The following is a 6,000-nucleotide window of genomic DNA, read 5'->3' as shown; positions in this document are numbered from 1 at the left end:
TGTCCAAGACCTTTGTGATGTGGTGCTGAGTAACTTTGTGGCACCGGCTTGTACACAATAGCAGGCAACTTGTCAGCAGGTGTCCTGTGTGTCAAATGACAAATAGGGAGGCCCAACAACAAGTCCAAAAAGGAGGAAGGCCCCCTGGTATCAGACCTTTCCAAAGCATTCAGGTGGACTTTACTGAGCTGCCATCAGTGAGCCGTAGTGGTCGTGGTAGATTATCTGACCTCATGGGTGGAGGGCTTCCCCCTTGCCTGGGCAACTGCCATGGCAGTCATAAAAGTCCTCCTTGAGCATATCATTCCAGAGTATGGGTTGGTGGAGCAGGTAGATTCGAACTAAGGCATCCTCCTATCTGTGGCCCAAGCTCTAGAAATATCATGGGACTTACACACCTCGTGGCATCCATCCTCATCAGGTAAAGTGGAAAAGATGAATAAGATAATTAAACAGCAACTGACTAAATTGGCGTTAGAGACACAATTGTCCTGGATCAAGTGCTTTCCCCTTGCCTTATTAAGAATTAGGACAAAGTATCTAAGTTATATTTTAATATATTTAACATCTACTGGTCATCCTGCCATTTAGGGGAGGGGGTGGGGGTGGGGGTAAGAGGTGAAAAATTGGAACAAGAGGTTTGGCAATTGTTAATGCTGTAAAGTTACCCATGTATATATATCCTGTAAATTAAAGGCTATTAAAAAAAAAAAAAAAAAAAGAATTAGGACAAAACCCCGAAAGGATGTGGGATTATCACTTTATGAATTATTATATGGTCACCCTTATCCAAAAGGGATTCAAAATTCTTCCTTGGATCCAATATTTGAGACCAAGTATTTGTTTTTAAGGAAATATGTCAGGTCTTTATTAACATCTGAAAGCTTTACAACTAAAAAGGCTTTTTGCTCAGACTCCTCCCTTAGGATTTGAGGTAAATAAGTTCCAGCCTGGAGATGGGGTCCTGGTTCAGATGTGAAAGGAGAACAAACTGACATCGACTTGGGAAGGACTGTCCAGATCCTCCTGACATCAGATACAGCAGTGCGTACAAAGGAGAGGATGGACTCATCCTACCAGAAATAAAGGACCAGTGGACGCTCCGAGGGTGTGGGCCTCAAAGGTGAATCCAGAGAACAAGCTGAGACAAACATTGAAAAGGAACTGATGAACTGTGCATGTAAAATCTTGATAGTGGTATTGATCTGGGGTACCTTACTGGGACATTGCCTAAATCAAACAGGTGCAGGGCCATAGATGGAAGAGAGTAAGTGTTAATGGACTTTTACTCATCAGCCAGAGAGGGGAGTTATTATAGATTGTGGTGAGCATAGAAACAGGTGAAGCAAGTCAAATATTGTTTGTGATGATGGGTTGGTGCTTAATTGTGTCCACCAGCATTCATTAGGGAGTAATGAGAAATATTTGAAGGAATTTAGAAAGAACCCTACTTGTCAAGCACCCCATAATCTACTCAAACTGGTGATGCTAATGGGTGGGGAGATACCTGGCCCCCAGCACAGATTATCAAGGAATATGGACCAGTGACATGGGCTTGAGACGGTGGTTGGGGATATTGGACAACAATATATATATATATATATATATATATATATATATATATATATATATATATATATATATATATAAAACAGATTAATTCAGTTGCAAGCAGTCTTAGAGGTAATAACTAACCAAACTGCTCAGGTCCTTGATCTATTAGGTGATCAAGCCACCTAGACAAGAGAAGTGGTTTTATAACATAGATTAGTTTTAAATTATCTGTTAGCAGAGGAAAGAAGGGTCTGTGGGAAACAAAACCTTTCTACCTGTTGTATGCAAATTGATGACAATGGACAAGTAGTAAAAGAAATTATGAAGGGCATTCCAAGGATAGTTCATGTGCCTGTACATGTTTGGAAATCTCCCTTCACAAATAGCTGGTGGTCTTGGTTTGATGGTGGCTGGTGGAAACAGCTCTTATGGTATATAGACTTATTGCAATCAGTGGTATTATTCTGTTGCCACTATGTTTACCCTGTATAATTACATTGGTAACAAGAATAGTTCAAAAATCATTGTTAAGAATCTTACAGAAAATATAGGATATCATTAAAATGATGATTTTACAGAAAGGAGGATGGGGGGCAGTAGCAGGAAATGATCCAGATGAGGAAATTAGCAAGCAATGTGTAGAGATGTTAATTGAATTTCACTATAATGTTAGTTCTTCATGAGGAAATATATATATATATATATATATATATATATATATATATATATATACACATATATTTGTGAATAACAGGGGAGATTGTGTGAAAAGGTGAAGAACTTACAGATCAAGCACATATTGATCAGAGACTGTTAGCTAGATTAATTGAAGCCTCAAAGGCCCCAGTTTGAGCTCCTCCAGAAGCATGTGGTTTTAGATGAAGCCTGGAATATATTCCATTGTTCAAAGGAGGATGCATGGTGAGGAAGCTGTACGTCACCTTATCTACTACATTCCACTGACCAAATAGGGGAATAGAGACTTATGTGACCGATCACACCATATAGAGGCTAGGATTTTGGGGGTTCTTTGGCTGAAATGTATAAAAGCTGTGAGCATTTTCAAGGGAGTGGCTCTCTCCTGCTGTGAAATTTGGCTCACAGACCAGGATGGGGTCCACTTCTCGAGATTCTAATAAATAATTATGCTTTTTATGAGTGATCTCTGAGTAGTCAATTTGGGTAGGTGTCTTTGTCCCAAACACAGGGCAGAGAGGACAGGTATAGTTTGCAGCTAATTTATAAGGATTAAAGAAGACCAGCAACTAGTACATTGAATAACTGTAGATCTTGGATTGCTACATTTTATAGAGCAAAAGAGTTGGGAATACAACCAAAGGTAACTTATTCAGCAAAGTTTAGTATAGTCCTGAATGGGAAAAAAAAAAAAGATAGCCTATTGCCTCAGAAGTAATGTAGATAGAGCTATGGAAAGAAACCAAAATTAGGATTAAGTAATTGTTCTCCTAAAACACTGAGAGAAGACTCCAGGAAAGAACTGACTTCCAGAGTTTCTGCCAGGGTGAAGTACAAACATCCCCAGGCCAAGTCTGCTGATCAGCAAATATCAAGCCCTGACCACAGCTGAGGTTGGGAGATAGCTTCCGCTTTTAGGAACTTACAAGACTGGCTCTTTTCCACAGTGCACACACCATTTAAGACAATTCCAGTGGACAGTTGATGGAAAGTCCCATCTACATCTAGAAAGAGAACTATGGAGAGTGAATGTGGATCAAAGCATAGTATTTTCACTTTTTTACTTGCTTTTTCTTTTTATGGGTTCCCCCCTTTCAATCTAATTTTTCTTGTACAATATGACCAACATGGAAATGGGTTTTAAAGGATCGCATATATTTAATCTATATCAGATGTCTTGTTATCTTGGTGAGGGGGGAAGTAAAAATAAAAAAGGAGGGAGAAAAATTTGCAAAACAAAATCTTACAGAAATCAGTGAAGGGGCAGCTAGATAGAGATGTGCACAGGCTTTGAAGTCAGGAAGACCTGAGTTCAAATTCTGCCTCAGACATTTAACACTTACTAATGAAATTTAGATTTAGGGAACCCAAATGAAATTAGGGTTTCTGGTGGTCAGGGAGTTAAATGATAAGGTCTAGTGGCAGGTTTGGGGTTCAGTGAGCCAAATAGAGAGGTTTGGCTCCCCTGCACCCCCTTGGGATTCGGCGCAAGGGCAGGGAGTTTTGGGGACTCCTTTCTGGTGGTACAGAGTTTCTCTGAAAAGGAATTTACAGACCTGAAAACTTAGATTAATAAAAGAGGTTTATTATGGGGATTGGAAGTATGGTTAAAGTCCGGCTAGAGAAATAGATGTAGGTAAAGAGAGGATGGCACTGGAAAGAGTATTCCATTGGACAGAGGCTCATTGGGATTTCAAGCATGATATAGCTAGCATGGTTGGAATCTCTGCAAAGACAGGGTTTTGGTTTGGCTCTTTTAAAATAGGGGGCTTTGGCTACAAGCTGAAGGAGGCTCGTGGGTGGAGTCCCAAGCTCCTAGCTTGGGTTTCAGCTTCCAGCTAGAATTTGAATTGAATTCAATGAGTTTCAGGACTGAGCCGACCCCACCCAGATAACAAAGATGAAACTGTTTGTTCCTCAGGGCAAGGTCCCTCACTGAGGCAGAGTTGAAGGAGATGTTTTTCTTTAAGGATTTTCAGAGTTTTGGGATCCCCTCTTCATTCCCCCCTCAAGTAATCAAAATTTAAATTCATTTAAGGGGAAAAGGACTTAGGGTGGGCTCCCTTATTGAGGCAGAGTTGAAAGAGATTTTCTCCTTCAAGGATTTTCCAAGTTCCAGGGTCCCCTCTTCATTCCCCCCCCTCAAGCAATCACCTCCCAATGCATTTGGTGTAAATGGGTGATGATCTCTTCTTAATTGCTTCAAGCTGGCAAGGTTCATAGTGATTTTGAAGGGTTCATGCCAGGAGGTGAGGAATGAGGTGTGGGGTTTGGGGATGGCAGCAGAGCATCTAGCGGGTGTTTTGTAATGCCAGAAAAACCGAGCAAGACAGAGATTAGAGAACAATTTAATAGCTTATTAAATGGACAGATTTTCTGGGACCAAATGATCCATGTTTGGTCCCAGGGCTGAACGAGACTATCATCTCAAAGAATCCAGCCCTCAGTATCAGACAGCAAGCTTTTTTATAAGATAACAAGAACAATGACATAATGGGGGAGGTACCTGGATGGGGATAACCTAATGGGGGGAGGCACCTAGGATGACATAATGAAGGGAGGTACTGGAGAGGCTCCTGATATTCTAATGATGTCTAAAATGGATAGACCTTTATCCTGTCAAAACATTAAGAAGGAATGATTATAGCCTAAAGATATAAAACTTAATCTCATCAAACATTAAGAGGGAAAGGTTATAACCTGAGGCAGAGTAACTAAATAGGACAATTAGAGAAACTGGGTCAGGACATTAAAAGGGAACTGTGGCATAATAGTTTGTCCTGATCAGTTGTCCCCAGTCAGTTGTCCCATGTTCTCCAGGCTGAAGGACAGTTGAGAATCCAAAGTTTGAAGCCTAGAGAAAACAGATCTCAGGAGCAGATTAAAAGTGGGGTGTCATCCAGGGTTGAGATGGCGACATTCAGGAATGAAGCCTTTAGCAGGAAATGCATCAGGTCCCTTTTGTGGGCTGCCTGTAAGAATGCTGATGGTCCATTTAACAATATCGAATGCCAGAGAAAAGTATAAGAGAAAATGCTAGGAGCAAAAAGTTTAGCCATTTCCCTCCAATTTCCAGGAAAGCTAGTTTTTCCTGGGGTTGAGCCAGAGTGGTATGGATTAAGGGTGTGGACCCAGAGAGTCAGGCTAGGCAGGAAGCCTTGATATCTATTAGTTTTAATAAGCCACTGATCTTTTGTGAGGCAGGGTCTAGGGATGGGCGTGTTCCCACTTGTCAGGGCTGCAGATGAAGATAAGAATGCAGTTTAAGCTTTTAGAAATTTCTTAACTGTCTATGCTGCTCTTAAAAAAAAAAAATACAGAGTTGGTTCTTCAATCTCACCAGAAAAATCATCAAAATGGTTAAACAAAGATCCTAAGCCTTCCCCAACTATCTCCACTCTTTATGGGGGAGGGGTGGAAGAGGCCAGAGGGAGTGCAAAGTAGCAGCGCTGCCTACCCAGCTTATCGCCCCAATAAGCTGTCCTGGTAGATAAAAGGGGAAACAGGGCCAGACCCCAAATTCCTACCAGAGAGCAGGATACTGGGGGGGGGGGGCAGTTCAACCCCTTGGTGTTTGCTGTTGTGGTGGAAAGACAGTTCCTCTTGCTTGAACTCAGGACAGGGACTGGGGTCTCCTCGGACAGTTTCCATGGCACCTATAGCATGAACTTTTGGGGTTCCCGGCCTAAGTCTGGGAGAGATTTGCTAATTTAACCAGGCACCTCTCCTCTGAGTGTCCTTTCAGGAGGC

Source organism: Sarcophilus harrisii, chromosome 2 (genome assembly GCF_902635505.1).
Source record: "Sarcophilus harrisii chromosome 2, mSarHar1.11, whole genome shotgun sequence".
Taxonomy (NCBI): domain Eukaryota; kingdom Metazoa; phylum Chordata; class Mammalia; order Dasyuromorphia; family Dasyuridae; genus Sarcophilus; species Sarcophilus harrisii.
This window is presented reverse-complemented; position numbering follows the sequence as displayed.